This window comes from Callithrix jacchus, chromosome 6 (genome assembly GCF_049354715.1).
Source record: "Callithrix jacchus isolate 240 chromosome 6, calJac240_pri, whole genome shotgun sequence".
NCBI lineage: Eukaryota > Metazoa > Chordata > Mammalia > Primates > Cebidae > Callithrix > Callithrix jacchus.
In genome coordinates, this window is record NC_133507.1 from 27,411,894 (window position 1) to 27,431,328 (window position 19,435).

The window sequence follows — 19,435 nt, forward strand, 5'->3', positions numbered from 1 at the left end:
TGCTTCTTGCCCCTGTATAGTTCATTTTCAACATAGCAGCCAGTGATCCTGTTAAAATCTAAACCAATCACACTGCTTGCTTACTCAAAATCCTCCAGTGGCTTCCCAAATTAAAAAGTATTAGAAGCCAAATTCTTTACCATGACTTAAAGGCTCTTCATAATCTGGTCCCCCATTATGTGACTTCCTCTTTTACTCCTCTTCCTACCATACACACTGCCAGGTATGACAGGTATTTTCCCGTCTGAGGTCTTTGTACTTGCTATTCCTTCTGCTTTCCAGAAATCCTTATAACTAAGCTCTTCACCTCCTTCAGGTCTCTGCTCAGATGTTACCTTTTTTCCTTGCCACCCTATTTAAAATTGTCCCCAGCATCAATTCCAGTTTTATTTTTCTTCAACGTCCTTATCCTAATCTTAATTTTATATTGTGTCGTCCCTATGCTAAAATGTTACCTGTGTAATGGCAGGGATTTTGTCGATTTTGCTCACTGATGCTTTCACTAATGCTTGGTAAATGGTAGGCATTCAATATTGATTGAATGTATCAATGAAGTTGCCCTGCCACCTTACCTGCACAGCACCACTAGCAGCCAAGGCTTTATCACAAGGCAAAAAACCAGAAAGGCTCCTTTTAAAGAAATTGAATTTGCTGTTTAAGAAGAGATCTAGGTCTGTCAGCAAGGTCTGCTACCTATGACTATAATCTGTGCACTAAACAAAGATGCCTGTGGGCGCCGTGACTCATGCCGGTAATCCCAGCACTTTGGGAGGCCGAGGCAGGCAGACTGAGGTGAGGGGTTCGAGACCAGCCTGGTCAACCTGGTGAAACCCTATCTCTACCCAAAATACAAAAATTAGCCAGGCGTGGTGGCACATGCCTGCAATCTCAGATACTCAGGAGGCTGAGGCAGGAGAAGTCCTTGAACCCAGGAGATGGAGGCTGCAGTGAGCCAAGATCATACCACTGTACTCCAGCCTGGGTGACAGAGCAAGACTCCAAAAAGAGAAAATAAAACAAATTATTTTTATTAAATCTTATTGCAGAGATTTTGGGCACATAGCTCTTAATTAGTCTCCCATTTCAGGGAAAAGGGCTACTGAGGAAAAAGATACACAAATTCGGAGGAAAACAACTGACAGTTACTGTTAATAATCAACATTGTCTTTCAACATGAATTAAAATGTTAATAACAAGCAAATAGTAAGTTTCTAAGAACAAAAAGCCTATGACATGAGAGCAAAAAAACAAATTTAAAACAGAAAAATGATTTAGTTTTTTCAGAGTTATATTCCCAGCACTCTAAATTAGGACTGGCACATTTTTTTCTCTAGAGCACCAAATAGTAAATATTTTGGGCTTTGTGGGTCATACAGTCTGTCACAACTACTCAATTCCACCTTAATAGTCAAAAAGTAAACAAATAGGCATGGCTGTGTTTCAATAAAACTTTTATTTATAGTAAGGGGTGACTGGAAAGGATCTGGTGAGTGGGCCATAGTTGGCCAATTCCTGCTCTAGATTAATACCAGGCACATAGGAGGTACTCAAATATATGCTGGATGAATAAATCATTTTACAACTATTTTGGTTAGAAATATTATCAGGAAAGACACAGCAAAATTCTGTGACTGTAAGCCAGTTTTACTTTCTTTTGTCACAGCTCTTTTTTCAAGTATATCTTGGATAAATTTACTGGTCATATCACTCTGCTAACTATTAAGTACTATAAAAGACATTTAGGACACACAGTTCTGCTCTCAAGGATCAATGTAGGTACATGAACAGAAATATTAACGTCTGATTTTCATGTATCTGCACAAACATCACATCTAACTCCAAAATTACAACTTCATTAGCCACGAAACCACAAAATGCTAAGAAGCACCAAAACCACAAAGTTTTAGAATATACCACTCTCACTTCATAGAGTATACAAAAACAGATACCAGAAATGATTGCAAGGTATTTCAGAAACTGATTTTCTTTCCCTTAAAATTTAACACACCTTGTGGAGATGACTAAGAAATGCATCATGAATGGAAGTATGACTATAAATCACTGCAAAACAACAGCTGTATCTACTGGGACAAATAGATGTGTAGTAAAAAGAAAAAAGACCTGACTCATCTTCAAGTTGGTTGTGATTCTGCCACTTCCTACTTAGATAAATGGTTGGTCCTAAAGTACTTCATCTAAGATAGGTATTATGATGCCTGTCCTTTCTAACTCGTAGGATTTTGAGGGATCAAATGGGACAGTGCTTGTGAAAAATTTTTTTTAACCCATATGTTGCAATATAAAGCTCAGTTCAGAATTGTGTAGCTTATTTAAGTCACATATCTACAGTTCATCATGAGAGAGAAAGCTGCAAACTGTCAGGTATTTAATAGTAGCTGCAGTCATAAATCTAAGACTCCTTATTTACCCACAGCTCACAAAGGGCAGGTTCATAAAAGTCCTCCTTGCCACAGAGACAGTAATCACCTGTTAGGAGATCTGTGAGTAGGCCTCACTTCCACCTGAGATGACACTGCTTTTTTCTTAAAAGTGTGATGGAATAGTTTCTAATTTCCTCCTCTCAAAAGTTTATAAAATGATGTATCACCTATTCTGGGATAACTGGCAACAGAAATTTACCACAGGTTTTTGCTCAGTATTTATAATTGTAAAGCAGGGATAAAAGCAAGTATGTGGTCTAGCAGGGGAGAATTCTGTGTGCCTTGAATATAGGACAGTGGGAAATGATCTTAGACACAAAATAAGGCCACATCACAAAAGAGCTGTGTATCCATGCTAACGAGTCTGAACTTAAACCCATAGGCAACAGGGAATCCTAACCTTAGAATGAAAAGGGAAGCTTCACAAGTGCTATTCACAAAATACTACTGTTTTTCATATACTTTAAATTGATCTGAAAAGAATTCAAGGTGATTTTTAAAATGCATGCTGTATGATAATATTACAAGCAAGCAAAAATCAATCCAAGGAAAAATGGTTTAAAAAAAAGTTAGAAATACTGTCAATAAATAAAATGTATGTCTTTGCTAATTAGTAGCCATTCATTTGACTATTCTTTCAGGTAGCTAATGCAAAGAATATGACTACTTAGGAAAAACAAAATCAATGACTCCAGAAAAGTACAATGAAATCTTGCCCCAGATAATATAAGAGCATTTCATCTACAGTTTATTTATAAGTAAAACATGACATGGGCAATAATAATTGTAAAGTCAAATATAAGTTTCTGGGTTTTTAGTTCTAATATAAATCAAGCCTCATGGCCAACTTCAGTTAACAGCCAGCCTTCATGGAGCCAAAGATAAAAATAAAATCTGGCCAGGGGCAGTGGCTCACATGTGTAATCCCAACATTCTGGGAGTCCAAGGCAAGAGGACTGCTTGATGTGAGGAGTTCAAGACCAGCCCAGGCAACACAGTGAGATCCTCATCTCTACAAAATATTTAAAAATTAGCTGGGTGTGGTGGTGCACACCTGTGGTCTGAGCTACTCAGGAGGCAAAGGTGGGAGTATTGCTTGAGCTTAAGAAATTGAGACTGCAGTGAGCTGAGATCGCACCACTGCACCCCTGCATGAGTGTCAGAGCAAGACTCTATCTCTCAAAAAAATACTAATAATAATGAACTTATTCAAGCTTATCATCTAGGCAATCCTTTATAAAATTTATTCCTCTTAGTGTCCTTTTGATTTTTCAAGGGTTGCTGAGGCAGAAGAAAAGGGTAGGGAGAGGCTGGGCGCAGTGGCTCACACCTGTAATCCCAACACTTTGGGAGGCCGAGGTGGGTGGATCACGAGGTCAAGAGATCAAGACCATCCTGGTCAACATGGTGAAACCCCGGCTCTACTAAAAATACAAAAAAATTAGCTGGGCATGGTGGCACGTGCCTGTAATCCCAGCTACTCAGGAGGCTGAGGTAGGAGAACTGTCTGAACCTAGGAGGCGGAGGTTGCGGTGCGCCGAGATCGCGCCATTGCACTTCAGCCTGAGTAACAAGAGCAAAACTCCGTCTCAAAAAAAAAAAAAAAAAAAGAAAAGGGTAGGGAGAAAGCGGATTGAGAAGGCAGAATGGGTTATAAATCTCTGCTTCAAAGAGAATGGTTTGTTTTTGGTATTTTTACATATCTGGTTTCTGTAAAAGATTTCACTTAAATAAAGGGGTTCAAATGGCTAAAAAAAATCCAGACACATTCTAAGTTCTTGAGAGCAAATTCAACAATGTTCAACAGTAAGCCAATCTGAGGTAGGGTTGATATACTATATCATGAACACTTTAGAGTATATCTAGGCCACTAGTTATGAGAGTTGAAATTCAGTTAGGCAGTTACCACATTCTGAATTGAGATGTTCTGAGAAATATCCCCAAGTCACCAATTTATCCTACTAAGTTCTTCAAATTTCTTCCCTAAATTAAAAAAATCAGGTCGGAAAAACTATATAATTAGGTATGTATTAGAGTAAGCACTCAATGGAAACGTCAACTCATTATTAAGTACTAGGCCCTGGGCCAAGCACTTTATACAGATTATCTGACTTAGTCCTCACCAAATCTGTATGAGGGAGGTAACATTCTCACACATGCTCTTTTCCAATTAGTTAAAGAAACTGAAGTCACACATGCCATTCACTGCCTCCCTGCTAAAATTCCCTTCTAAGACAATCTGTATCCTGCAATTCAGCTCTTGCTGCCCTTTTAGTACCATGGATAAACCCTCCAGACAAGCTAATTAGACCTGGATGAATACTGACCCAATGAACCTATCTGAAGTCATGGGTTGGGGTGGGGAAGAGACAGAATAGCAGACATATAAAAAGTACCAAGCTACATACTTGCAATTCAATTCCATATGATTTTCCAATGATTTTTTAAATAATCCTTTTATCTTTCCTTAGTTAAAATGCATTTGTTTCTATATGTTCTGGTCCCTGATGAGAATCCAGTGAACACGGTGGCTCAAGCCTGTAATCCCAGCACTTTGGGAGGCCGAGGCGGGTGGATCACGAGGTCAAGAGATCGAGACCATCCTGGTCAACATGGTGAAACCCCGTCTCTACTAAAAATACAAAAAATTAGCTGGGCATGGTGGCGCGTGCCTGTAATCCCAGCTACTCAGGAGGCTGAGGCAGGAGAATTGCCTGAACCCAGGAGGCGGAGGTTGCGGTGAGCTGAGATCGCGCCATTGCACTCCAGCCTGGGTAACAAGAGCGAAACTCTGTCTCAAAAAAAAAAAAAATCACTTTACATAAAACACAGAGAAAATATACCTAATCTTCACCAAGATTCTTGAAGGAATATTTTTTGCTTCCCCTTCTCTTTATTTGTGAAGTTATATCTGATGCAAGAGCCAATCTTTCATGTTCCAGACAAACAGAATTGTGTCATCAATAAATGTCATGTTTAATGCAAATACACTACTTAGTAAAACCAACTATCTAGAAAAGCGTTGTCCCATCTAGCAGATATCAGCCGCATGTGGCTACTGAGAATATTAAATAAGGCTAAAGAATATAGCAGATTGAGAACAGGAAGGCAGAGGAGTAAAGATTTTTTTGGGGGCGGGGGGATGGAGTCTCACCCCATCGCCCAGCCTGGAGGGCAATGACACGATCTCAGCTCACTGCAACCTCCACCTCCTGGGTTCAAGCAATTCTCCTGCCCCAGCTTCCCAGCAGCTGGGATTACAGGCATGCATCACCATGCCCAGCTAATTTTTTTTTTTTTTTTTTTTTTTTTTTTTGAGACGGAGTTTCGCTCTTGTTACCCAGGCTGGAGTGCAATGGCGTGATCTCGGCTCACTGCAACCTCCGCCCCCTGAGTTCAGGCAATTCTCCTGCCTCAGCCTCCCGAGTAGCTGGGATTACAGGCACGCGCCACCATGCCCAGCTAATTTTTTGTATTTTTAGTAGAGACGGGGTTTCACCATGTTGACCAGGATGGTCTCGATCTGTTGACCTCGTGATCCACCCGTTTCGGCCTCCCAAAGTGCTAGGATTACAGGCTTGAGCCACCGCCAGCTAATTTTTTGTATCTTCAGTGGAGACAGGGTTCAATCATGTTGGCCAAACCAGTCTTGAACACCTGACCTCGTGATCTGCCCGCCTCAGCCTCCCAAAGTGCTGAGATTACAGGCATGACCCAGCCGGGAGTAAAGGTTTCTATTCTACTGTTCTGGAGATGTTTCTCATGATACCTTATTTGAAAATACCCTACTTTGTGATGTTCAAATTCTTAATCCTAAAGTCTTGAAATCTACTACTTCGAGCATTCATAATATGCTACCTAGTATTCCTCCTCTCAAAGAGCAAATGGGCTTAGTAATGATAATAAAATTTGCAAGCATTGATGACTCACTCAACCTCACAACATCCCATCAGGCAGCAAATTATTACTGTACCCATTTTAAAGAATACACAACTGAGGCCCAGGAAGGTTTTAAGAAATTTGCTCAGTATCACAGAGATGTTAGGAAGGACAGCTAGGATTTGAACTCAGGGAGCCAGACTCTACAGCCTGTGCACATAACCACGTTACATGGCCTTACATGGCCCAGGAAATTCATTTTAATCATACTGTATTATACAACCATAAAATACATTTACAAATCTAAGCAAAACTAAATGATAGAATTGGGTACAGGATCAATGAGAAGCCTATACTATTGTGGTAAGGTAAAGGGTAGAGCAAGGCAGAGGGAATAAAGCAGAAGAGTTTGATATATGGTGTACACATATTCCTACATGTACGTTCTATCTGAGTAAAGTTAATTAGCTTCTGAAGCATTTTACCCCCTTGAGAGAAGAGTAATATAGAACAGAACACAGAGAATCATCTCAGAGAGATAAAAAGAAATTTGGGACCAATTTACTACCATGCAATTTCCCCCTAAACCCTCTACAGCGATAAAAGCAACTCTCTTTCCTGTTATGTGTTCTTTCTGCCTAATCTCATTTTAAAAATCAAAGTTTCATTAGTATGTTCCAAAGGCTTCTCTCACCTTGAATTTTCTTTATTTTTGACACTAATTAAAAAAGAGGAGGGAAGGGTGCTGAAGTACTTGTACACAAAATAGCAGCATCAAATTAAAATTTTGCTTTACAAGGGAAATGCCAAATGGCTGTAAATTAAGAATTAAATTTCGGATTACAGACCCACTGCACTAAAGTGAGGCTTGTCATCATTAAACAAGATTATAAATATTTATTCTCTAGAACTATTGAAAGATTAGGAACTAGATAACCTCTGTAGATATACACCGTGTTACATATCTATTGACCAATATACAAAAGAAAATAATGGGTAAAGTGAAACCTTTGGGTTTTTCACTAGTTTTGAATGCAACAACATGTATCTCCCCAATTCTGCCATGTATCCTTTGACTACTTTCATTAAGAATATCCATATTCGGCCAGGCATGGTGGCTCACACCTGTAATCCCAGCATTTTGGGAGGCAGGAGGCCAAGCCAGGTGGATCATTTGAGGTCAGGAGTTTGAGACCAGCCTGACCAACATGGTGAAAACCCCCCTCTACTAAAAATACAAAAAAATTAGCCAGGCATGGTAGTACATGCCAGTAGTCCCAGCTACTCAAAAGGCTGACATACTACTCAGAAGGCTGAAATAAGAGAATTACTTGAACCTGGGAGTCAGAGGTTGCAGTGAGCCGAAACTGTGCCACTGCACTCCTAGACAGAGTGAGACTCCGTCTCAAAAAAAAAAAAAAAAAAAAAAATCCATATTCAATATGCATTCTTTACATGTTTTCTAAATGTTTTCTCATTCACTGATTCCATTTTTATTTTCCTTCAGTCAACACATTTGTGTTATGAAAGAGAAAGTAATTTCATTTTAATGCAACTACACTACGTAACATTCCTTCTACTCCATGCCTCAGTGAACAGTTAACAAGATTTTATAAGTCTCTGTCTACATGCTCATCATTTTGCTCAATACAATGCTCTATAATTTAATCACTCCATCTGTACAAACAATGCATTCTTCTAAAGAGAGAGAAAAAACATCCAATTAAGAATCTCACTTCTAAATCCATAAAGAAAAAGTGGGGGGAGGAGGGTAGAAAAATAACAAGCACCACCCTGCCATGGATTCTTAAGGTGATAAATCAGAGAAAGGAAAAGGAGAATTTTTTTCTTCGAAAGGGTTTTCAGTTAGTCAAAGCACTTTAACAAAAAAAAATTTGGCAAATTTAAAAAACTTTCAATTGGATTTAGGGAACAAGGGTGCTTGTGTTTTGATATATGCTTTGATTAAATAAAGCTATTTTTTTAAATATTAACTTTTAAAATTATAATTTAAATTATTTCCCGAGGCAATTTTCTATATTAAATCAAACATCATAATCCCAAGCAATTTTTTTTAGGCTTCTCTGGTCAAAATATTAACTTTAAATGGCTGAAATCAACTGCAAAACAAACAGCAATCTAAAGAATTATCTTTTGCTTCACAATAACACAATTAGTAATGCAGATTCCAATGCTTAGAATAATTCTGAAAAAAGATACATGACCACTAATAACATTAGTTATAAATGTTATTACACAAAATATTATATAAATGAAAATCTACCACCCACTCCACCTTCAGTATCCTACCCACCAGAAAAAAATACACCCTAAAAATATCTCATCATGATGACTTAGTGTATCTTCAAGCATTTTAAATTAAAAAAAAAAATTAAGTTACTATGTCCAATTACATAGGGTTACAGGCTTAAGTCTCTACTCACACAGTTGAGGTTGATGAGCAAACAGCTGTCCTGTATCTTGAGACAGACATTAGCTTTCTGCCTTCCCTATCCTCATAAGCAGCTACTTAAAAGTTTTGAGTTTTATGCAAGAAAACATTTTAAAGCCTTCAGTGTTTTACTGCAGCAGACTTCAGATTCATTCCTGTAACACATTTAACACGAAACAGAGTTGAGACATATAAAATTTATGCACATTTTGATCAACTAAAATTTTAAGGAATGCTTTCACTATTATAGCTAGGTAAATAAGGGTTGTTAAAGAAAAACTGAAAAATACCATTCCAATTGGTATTTGACACTCATGTAACAATATGCATATAACTAACCCATAGATTTTCTATGCCTGGCCACAAACTAGGTTAAGGATTACTTTATACAATCAATTTATCCAAAGTAAGCAAAAGTAGGTATTTTTCTGTTTTCCTTAAGTTTAGCCAATTAATTTAAACAGCTACCAACTAAAGAACACTTTTACAGAGTCGGTGGAGTGCCTTTAGTCCCAAGTATAACCACATCATAGCACCTGATTAGGGAGAATGAGATCCTTAGTCCTACTGTGACAGCAGGAGGAGCCATGTTGCTGATATTTTCTATGGTTTATATTTATAGCACAATACTTGACAGATTCAAATTTCTACAGTACCATTATTGCTACAGGTTAAATCAAGTATTAGAAGTCTTGCCTAGAAAATAAAACCTCATTCACATTTAAAAAACAAATTTATCTTCCTAAACTGAACTTTCAAAATACCAAAAATACAGAAGGTCTATATGTTAGGAACTAACTATAATTAAAAGATAAAAAATATTGATTTCGCTTTCCCATTAGCAAATATGTATTACACAGGGAATCAAATGACAATTTGCACTACAGAAATAAAGATTTTAATTTAAAAGACTTAAATTTTTTTTTCTTTGAGACAGAATTTCATTCTTGTTGCCCAGGCTGGAGTGCAATGGTGCGACCTCGGCTCACTGCAACCTCTACCTCCCAGGTTCAACCAACTCTCCTGCCTCAGCCTCCGGAGAAGCTGGCACTATAGGTACCTACCCCCGAACGCCTGGCTAATTTTTCTATTTTCAGTAGAGACAGGGTTTCATTACGTTGGCAGGGCTGGTCTCGAACTCCTGATCTCAGGTGATCCACCTACCTCGGCCTCCCGAAGTGCTGGGATTACAGGCATGAGCCACGGCACCGAGCCAAAAGATTTAATTTTTTTAAAAAAATTTATATTCCTAGATAAAAATAAAGTGCCATTTAAAAATCTGACACATGCCAGGTGTGGTGGCTCAGCTTCTGATCATACCTCAGGAAGCTTGCAATCACTGTGGAAGGCAAAGGGGGTACTGGCATATTATGTGACAAAAGCCAGGAGCTAAAGAGAGAGTGGGGTGGGGGAGGTGCCACATACTTTTAAACAACCAGATCTTGTGAAAACTCACTATTGCAACCAAACACTCCCAATTTCATAGACTAATTTTAAAACTATTTAATGCTGAGATATTTAACATTTGTTATGCTATAAGAGACAACTTGATGCTTTGGAGTTTATTCAAAATAACTGTTTCTGCAGAATTGACTTATACTGTAAATATTTTTAAAATATTTCAAAATCTCATAAGAGTTTTATGAAAGGTATTCTATCATTACAAGTTAAAATATTTCTCCAGGAGTCCAACTTTGCTTCAGTAAAACTGATTAAAACTTTGATTTCACCACAGGCTTAAATGAGTATGCAGTACAATACAACTGCTAAAACATAAACTGTACCCATCTTGGGCTATAAAACAGAAGCATGCTTTCTGTATAATAATGATAAACATTTTATAGGTGTTTATGATGTAACAGACACCAATGAGAGCTTTACACGCATACTTAATCCTCATTCCATCCTTAAAAGTCAGGTGCTACTATTACCAACTCTTTACAGATAATAAAACAGGTTTGGAGACGCTGGGAACTTGTTCAAGATCACAAAGCTAGTTAAGTGGCAGAGTTAGGGCCTATGTTAAGTGTGATACTGATGAATGAGTGTTATCAGAAAACCAACAAGATGGTTATAAATCCAGGAAGGCTGGCAGGGCATGGTGGCTCATGCCTGTAATCCTAGCACTCTGGGAGGCTGAGGTGGGTGGATCACGAGGTTAGGATATTGAGACCAACCATCCTGGCTAACACAGTGAAACCCTGTCTCTACTAAAAATACAGAAAATTAGCCGGGCATAGTGGCACATGCCTGTAGTCCCAGCTACTCAGGAGGCTGAGAGGCAGGAGAATCGCTTGAACCCGGGAGGCGGATGTTGCAGTGAGCCAAGATCCTGCCACTGCCCTCTAGCCTGGGCAACAGAGTGAGCTCCGTCTTTAAAAAAAAAAAAAAATCAGGAAAGCCATCTCTTACAAGAAGTGACTATATGAAATTGAAGCAAGTAACCTACTGAAAAGACAAAAAAGAACACATTTTGAAGGGCAGTTAGAGAGAGACAAAAAAGCAGCCTCATCTCATGTGGTACAGAGTACAGAACTTGAAACAGTGTATAAAAGTCTCAGGAGACATTTTTGTTCAACACAAAGCACTTTATAATGCTAAGGAATCCAACAGCTCAAAGAAGTTGCTGGTTTGAGCTGTACCGAGCTGGTGCAACTGAATACCTAAACCTGGTTAAATATCTAAACCCAATTAAATATCTGAATTATCACCATTATAAAATAACTTGGTTCAGATGAAGTTACCAAAGAATGTTAAAGCTCTTTGTGAATGAAAGTTTGATGAGGACTGGTATATCCTGAGTCTAATAGTTATCTCCCCACAAATTATGATTACAGAAGGAAAAATACAAACTTAAGTAGAGGAGGAACCTAGCAGGTATCACATTAACCTAAAGATCTAAGTAAGTATCACTGATAAGGGAACAAGTGGACATGTGCCTCCTAATGTGATGCACTGAAAAACACACGACAGTTGTAACATTCCTGCCAAAAACATATCCTAAATTTCATCCCGAGGACACATCCGATATGCTGGAATTCTACAAATAAATGGTCTGTCACTCTCTTCAAAAATGTCAATGTCACTAAATACAAAGAAAGGCTTAAGAAATATTCCTGATTAAAGAAGAATAAAGAGATGTGGCAACTAAATGCAATGCATCATTATGGTTTGGATTTGGGACAGGAAAATAAAAAAAATCATTAAAGAACATTATTGGGCTAACATCTGTAATCCCAGCACTTTGGGAGGCCAAGGCGGGTGGATCACCTGAGGTCAACAGTTCAAGACCAGCCTCGCCAACATGGCAAAACCCCATCTCTACTAAAAACACAAAAATGAGCCGGGCATGTTGGCAGGCTTGTAATCCCAGTTACTCAGGAGGCTGAGGCCAGAGAATCCCTTGAACCTGGGAGGCAGAGGTTGCAGTGACCCAAGATCGCAGCAGGCTAGACAAGAACAAAACTGCATCTCACCAAAAAAAAAAAAAAAAAAAAAAAGAAGAACATTATTGGGAAAACTAGTAAAATCTGAATGTGGACTGTGTATTAGATAATTGAGTATTTCCTTAATTTAGTAACTGTAATGTAGTTATACAAGAGAATGTCCTTGTTCTTAGAAACTATAAATTGAAGTATCACATGGCAAAGGAACACGATGTATGCAACTTAATCTCAAAAGATTCAGAAACAAATATGACAGAGAATGAATAAGTAAATAGCATAGAATGTTAACAATGGGTTAATTTTGCTAAGAGGTCTGGGGACTAGTTTCATGGAAAACAATTTTTCCATGGGTGGGGGGGCAGGGGGGATGATTTCAGAATGAAACTGTTCTACTTCAGATCATCAGGCCTTAGGTTCTCATTAAGGAGTGTGTAAGTTAGATCCCTCACATGGGAAGTTCTCAAGAGGGTTTGCACTCCCATGAGAATCCAGTGTTGCTGATCTGACAAAAGGCAGAGCCCAAGCAGTAACGCCTGCTCTCATGCGCTCACCTCCTGCTGTGCAGCCAGGTTTCTAACAGGCCACAGACTAGTACGAGGACTAGTCCAGTTGGCAGCCGAAGGGTTGGGATAGAATTTATGTGTACTATATTTTAACTTTCTATAAATTTGATTTGAAAATAAAATCTGGTAAATATTAGAACCTGATGTTCCAAGGATTCTAAATACCTAAAAGAACCAAATTCCTTATCTTATCTCCACACACACACAAACTCCAATCCAACAGCAGTCTAAACTGATTTATGATGATCTATTAAATGAGCTATAATAGTGACCCAGTTTAAAACACCAAATATAAGTGCCAAATGACATGTACCATTCCACCGATCATAAGGTATGAATCACAAATCTAAATCAGGTGAATGTCTGCCTTCTCCCAATCTTGTTATTCTACTGCACCCTTCCCAAAACTACACTGGAACTAAAGAACAGAGACAAGACTTCTCCAATAAAGCACTGCTATTCTTCCATTGAAAAGACAGTAGCAAGTGTGTCTCCCTGCTAAAAACTCCAAATTATTTTCTTTCTTTCTTTTTTTTTTTTGAGATGAAGTTTCGCTCTTGTTGTCCAGGCTGGAGTGCAATGGCGTGATCTCAGCTCACTGCAACCTAAAATAATTTTGTATTTTTAGCAGAGACGGGGTTTTACCATATTGGTCAGGCTGGTCTCGAACTCCTGACCTCAGGTGATTCGCGTGCCTTGGCCTCCCAAAGTGCTGGGATTACAGGCGTGAGCTATCGTGCCCAGCCCAAATCAAGTTATTTTCTGATTATGCCAGGTAGCAAAACAGAACCAAACCAAAAGCAATCAATAACATATATGGAAAATATTTTTAAAAACCTCTCACTCTAAACAAAACTCTAATGCCAATTAAAAGCTGGCAAAGTACATTACATATTCACTACAGAGCACCTGGCAAAAACTCCTGACAAACCTTTAAGGAATGTCTGAGATTTTACTTTTTCTAATTTTCTTATTATCTTAACTTATAGTTCTCCCCACTTGAACTTCTACAGCAATCATCTGTAACAAAACACAATTTGGCACTCAGTAATATATGATCCTGACAAACTGGATTAAGTCTGGCCCAAGGCTACCTCCATCCATATTTTAGGTTGGCCCAAAGTTTCTCCCTACATAATGAACTATAAAGCTAACTTGATGTGTAAGCAGACTGTAACCTACTCTTGTAACAAGTAGCTAAGTCTCAGCCAATCACAGTAGCCAAGTTTCAGCCAAATCACAGGTGGCCAACTGTTCAGACTGTGTTCAGATAAGGCAAAGGCTGAGCTATAACCAAACCAGCTGTTACTGTATCTCATTTCCCTTTGCTGTATGTCACTTTCCTTTTTCTGACCATAAATGTTATCTGATAATGCGGTACACTCTGGAGCTCTTCTGAACTGTTCTGATTCTGGGAGCCCCTTGGTTCCAGAATCGCCTTTTGTTCAATTAAGTTCCATTAAATTTGTCTAAAGTCTTTAACACTGACTTACCAGACAGGAAATATTTATATTCCCTAATTTTATCAAAAAGTATGAGTTTCCTCCAGAAAAGGACCATTTTATAGTACTTTGCAAACTCATCTGACTATGTAACTAGTTTGACTACCTCACTAGGCTTTATGAACCCAACTCAATAAAAATTCGTTATTAAAACAATTATTTTAGGCAATCAATGTCACCTTTTCGGTGTAGGTTTTCATTTTAAACAGTCTGCAAAGGATAAATTTTTCTATGAAAAATAAATGTATTTTATAAAGTCCTGCAGCTCTTGAGATTTAGTATTCATTGAGAGAAAAGATACTCTTACAGCAGCCCCCCTTTAGCCACCGATAGAGTTTGTATATTTGTCCCCACCCAAATCTCATGGTGAACTCCCCAGTATCAAAGGTGGAGCCTGATGGGAGGTGACTGGATCATGGGGATAGGGAAGTTCTCGTGAATGGCTTAACACCATCCCCTTGGTGCTGTCCTTGCAATAGTGAGTTTTCACAAGATCTGGTTGTTTAAAAGTATGTGGCACCTCCCCAAATCCACTCTCTCTTTAGCTCCTGGCTTTTGTCACGTAATGTGCCAGTACCCCCTTTGCCTTCCACAGTGATTGCAAGCTTCCTGAGGTATGATCAGAAGCTGAGCAGATGCCTGATGCCATGCTTCCTACACAGCCTGCAGAACCATAAGCCAATTAAATCTCTTTTCTTTATATTCAGTCTCAGGTATTTCTTTATTGTAATGCAAGAATGACCTAATACCTCCACAATTTCATTGTCAGCTGTTTCAGTTACCCGAGATCAACCTCAGCCGGAAAATAGGGGTAAGCCACTGTACGTGGCACAATTATCTACACAATTTAAGAAAAACAGTTGTGTAGGCTGGGTGTGGTAGCTCACGCCTGTAATCCTAGCACTTTGGGAGGCTAAGGCGGGCGTATCACCCGAGGTCAGGAGGCTGAGACCAGCCTGCCCAACACTGTGAAGCCCGTCTCTACTAAAATGCAAAAATCAGCTGGGCATGACAGTGGGTGCCTATAATCCGAGCTACTTGGGAGGCTGAGGCAGGAGAATTGCTTGAACCTGGGAGGCGGAGATTGCAGTGAGCCAAGATTGCGCAACTACACTCCAGCCTAGGCAGCTGAGCGAGACTCTGTCTCAAAAAAAAAAAAAAAAAAAAAAAGGTTGTATTTCTATTTCTCAAAGCTAAGTAAAACATTAATTTTCAAATTATGTAACATTCAAATTATTGTAACATTTAAAATCTATTAAATAAGTCATTATTTTACATTTTCATTATTTAATATGTACCAAAAGAAAGAACCAAGTAAACAGATAATCTACAGAACAGGAGAAAATATTCACTATATATCTGACAAAGGTCTAATATCCAGAATCTAAAAAACAATTAAGAAACAAATAATCCCATTAAAAAATGAGCAAAGGACATGAACAGATACTTCGCAAAAGAAGACATAAATACAGCCAATACATTAAAAAAATGCTCAACATCACCATCACTAATCATTAGAGAAATGCAAATCAAAATCACAATATCATCTTACACCAGTCAGAATGGCTATTATTAAAAAGTCAAAAAAATGACATGTTGGAGAGGTTTCAGAGAAAATTAAATGCTTATACACTGTTGGTGTTCAGCCACTGTGGAAAGCAGTTTGGAGATTTCTCAAAGAATGTAAAACACAACTGCCATTAGACCCAGCAATCCCATTACTGGGTATAAACATACCCAAAGAAAAATAAATCATTCTACCAAAAAGACATGTGAACTCATACATTCTTGACAGCACAATTCATAATGACAAAGAATCAATCTAGGTGCCCATCAACAGTAGACTAGATAAAGAAAATGTGGTACATACGTTACAGGATACTATGCAGCCATAAAAAAGAACAAAATCATGTTCTTTGTAGCAACATGGATGGAGCTGGAGGCCATTATCCTAAGTGAATTAATGCAGGAATAGAAAATCAAATACATGTTTTCACTTATATGTGGGAGCTGAGTACTGAGTAAACAAGGACATAAAGATGGGAACAATAAACACTAGAGACTATTAGAGAGAGGGGTTGGGAGGGATGAGTGTTGAAAAACTATTAATACCTATCAGATACTATGTTCACTGAGTGATGGTATCGTTCATACAACAAACCACAGTGACATGCAATTTATCCTTGTAAAACTTGCACATGTACCCCTGTATCTAAAATAAAAGTTGAAAAGAAAAAACATAGCAAAGCACTATTTTGGATAGTAAATAATGCCACATTAAGTTTTGAGAGCAGTACGGCACTTCCTGCCTCTAAAAAAATTGTGATTAGAAAAAAAAAACAACACTCCTGTCCTTATAATGGGTAATTTATGGATTTTTATGCTTATAATTACCTTTAATTCCCAACTATAGTTAAGAATTCAATCCCTTCAAAGAAACAAATATTGGTAATAATTACCTGTATTTCAAAAGTTCCATCAATTTGATCTTTTTCCTTTACTACCAAGTTGCCTTCAAAGCTATGAATGGAAACGCTACTTTTTCTGGTCCAATAGAGTTCCTTCTGGTTTAAAATACGTTAGAGGGGGAATGGCACAGAGGATAAAGATAAAATATTTTAAATAAAAATGATTCCAAATCAACTATTTTTCAGTTTATGTCAATTTTATGTGTGAGTAATATTGGCTGCAGTATTTAATTTTTTTGATGATATAGTATTTGATGCAAAAGAATCTATGTAGCCTCTCTACCCTATGTAGAAGTTACTCAGTAGAAGTTATTTGACTCTTGTTCACAGGTAGGTGCTTTATACACCTGGATGCAGAATGAGCACAAGGTCCAGGCCAATAGCTATTTAAGGAGTTAACATTTCAAACAGCTTAAAAAGTACTTTTGTACTTTGCCTCATCTTCCTACTACACAGTGGTGGTCTCAAGCTTTCAAAAGCTTTGAAATTCAAAACTATATGCATAAAGAAAACTACCTTTACTCTGTGTCTGATTATTTTATCTTCTTACATTCTGGGGATGCAAAAGTATATTACATCCCTTTTCAAAGTCTTCCAAAAAATTGTCAGAAATACTTCTTTTTTTTTAATGTTTGTTTCCCTTAGAGCATTTTTAGACAGGCAGCAAGTTTTGAGTATGCCTTAGAAGAAGGAACTGCAAATAGCTGGTTAAAGAGGAAGGAATAGAGAAGTAAGCTCAGGAAAGCACACAGTTCCGTGCTTAAAGGAAAGAACTTCTGGTCCTCAGTTTTAAAGTATGCTAGTCACTTACCAGCTAAGGAGACCTTACACAAATTAGCTAGCCTTTCTAAATTGACTTACTTGTTTCAATGAGAGTATTAATATTTAGTTCTTAAAGTTGTGTGGGGACTGAGAATGTTTAGCACAGAATTAGCTGGTGTTATTCTTCACTCTAGCTAGTATTCAGTAATGAATATGAAGCAGAGAAAAACAGATATGATTGCATAGTAAAAGAATGTAGAATACAGAGCCCAAAATGTAAGTGCAGATCAATTAGGGGGTTGTTTAGTCATCTAAATAACGAACTATACTGTGGCCTTATGCTAACACATGAAGAAAAAAAAGGAAATGGATTCTAGAGACACTGAATTTAAAATTTATACGCTAATGTGGCTAACTGGTGATGAAGGAGAAGAATCAGAATGACACTCAGGTACTGGCTTGGATGGCAGTATCACCCATTTACTGTGACTTTTGGTGAGCTGGATAAATATGGGTCTTGAGAGTGAAACAAAAATTTTTTGATTTTAGATACAGATGCTGGAACCATTAATATGTATAGTATGTTAAGAAACAGGACTGGAGATTATCAAAGGAGAGGTCTTGAATGAATTAAGAACAAAATCCCATGAGCCTCTATTACTTAATGGTTGTAAAGAAGAAAAATTTGCAGTGACACTGAGATCACTAATGAGGAAAGCAAAGACAGTATCATGAAACTTATGAGAAGAGTTTCAAGAAGGAAAAGTAGTCAATGGCATTAAATGTTGCTGAGAAATCAAGTATTCACAAAAATCTACTGGTAGCAGATGACAAAGAGTATTTATACTGGGGAGGGAAAAAAGGTATAAACAATAGACGGATCTGCTTTCTTCTACCAAAGTGCTGCTAACCACAAAACTGTTTCAAGTTCATTTTTTCCAATGGCATACAAACACAGAAAATCAGATTTAGTCAAATAAGTTCATAGACACATCAGTTCAAAAATTAGCATTAATAGATTTCAACAAAAATGGCTCTAGGTTATTTCAAGTTTTATCAACTTACTGTCCATTAAATTTTTTACTCATATTACTCAGAGGAAAAAAAAATCACTACATTCCTCTTGAATGGCAACAGAGACTTTGAATGCATGATTTTATCTCCAATGTAAGGGAGTAAAATGCAACCATCACTATTCATATCTTGCCCCAAATACGTAAAAGTTTTCTTCTCCTTGTAGAAAACTAGTTTCTACTCTCCCTAGGAAGCCAATGTACTAAGAAGATATTCCCTAAATCTGTCCATCTAAGATCAGTAAACATTTGAACCTGATGTTCCAAGGATTCTAAATACCTAAAAGAACAAGAGTTACAGTTTAGAAAACCACTAAAAGAACATCATTTCTTTACTTGGGGTACCCGGTAAAATTATAATCAATAGTTAAACTTGAAATGACTTTCACTAAAGTATTTACAATTATCTTTATCTCTATTTGGTAGCAATAACATTAATATTTTATTAAGAAGACAAATTACATGTTGTCAATTACACCAATAAGAGAAATATTTGTGATATAAATATGGAAAATTTTAAATTTCTCTCTTCTATCCGAAATGTTCCAGACACCAAAGTATCTGGGGGGGAAAAAAAATCAAACCATAAAAATAAATAGACATTAAAAAAACACTTTCCTCTGAAACAAACACAAATGACACAAATGACAAACGTATCAGCATTAGCTCTGAAAGTCAGATACTAAATTATCAGTTAATTGAAATAAATGCTGACAGAAAATAAGCTAAATTATTTAAATTGCAAAATGAGCTAGATTATTTAACTCAAGACCATACATGCAAAACTACTGGTTGCATCAGTGAGTTATAGCTCAGCCCATGGCTTACGATTATGCCATTTGTAAGAAA

At 37.6% G+C, this 19,435-nt stretch overlaps 1 protein-coding gene across 7 annotated transcripts in view; it reads right to left on the reverse strand.

The window, feature by feature from the left end:
• ZFAND6 (zinc finger AN1-type containing 6) overlaps positions 1-19,435 on the reverse strand; it is a 56,168-nt gene that overhangs the window by 21,546 nt on the left and 15,187 nt on the right. For 4 of the 7 annotated variants that reach the window (XM_002749206.5, XM_054257297.2, XM_035303998.3 and 1 more), the window contains exon 2: positions 8,765-8,927. The exons of the other annotated variants lie outside the window; for them this stretch is intronic. The gene's annotated coding sequence lies outside the window, so the exon portion shown is untranslated. The remainder of the gene's footprint in view (positions 1-8,764; positions 8,928-19,435) is intronic. 7 annotated transcript variants of the gene reach the window in all.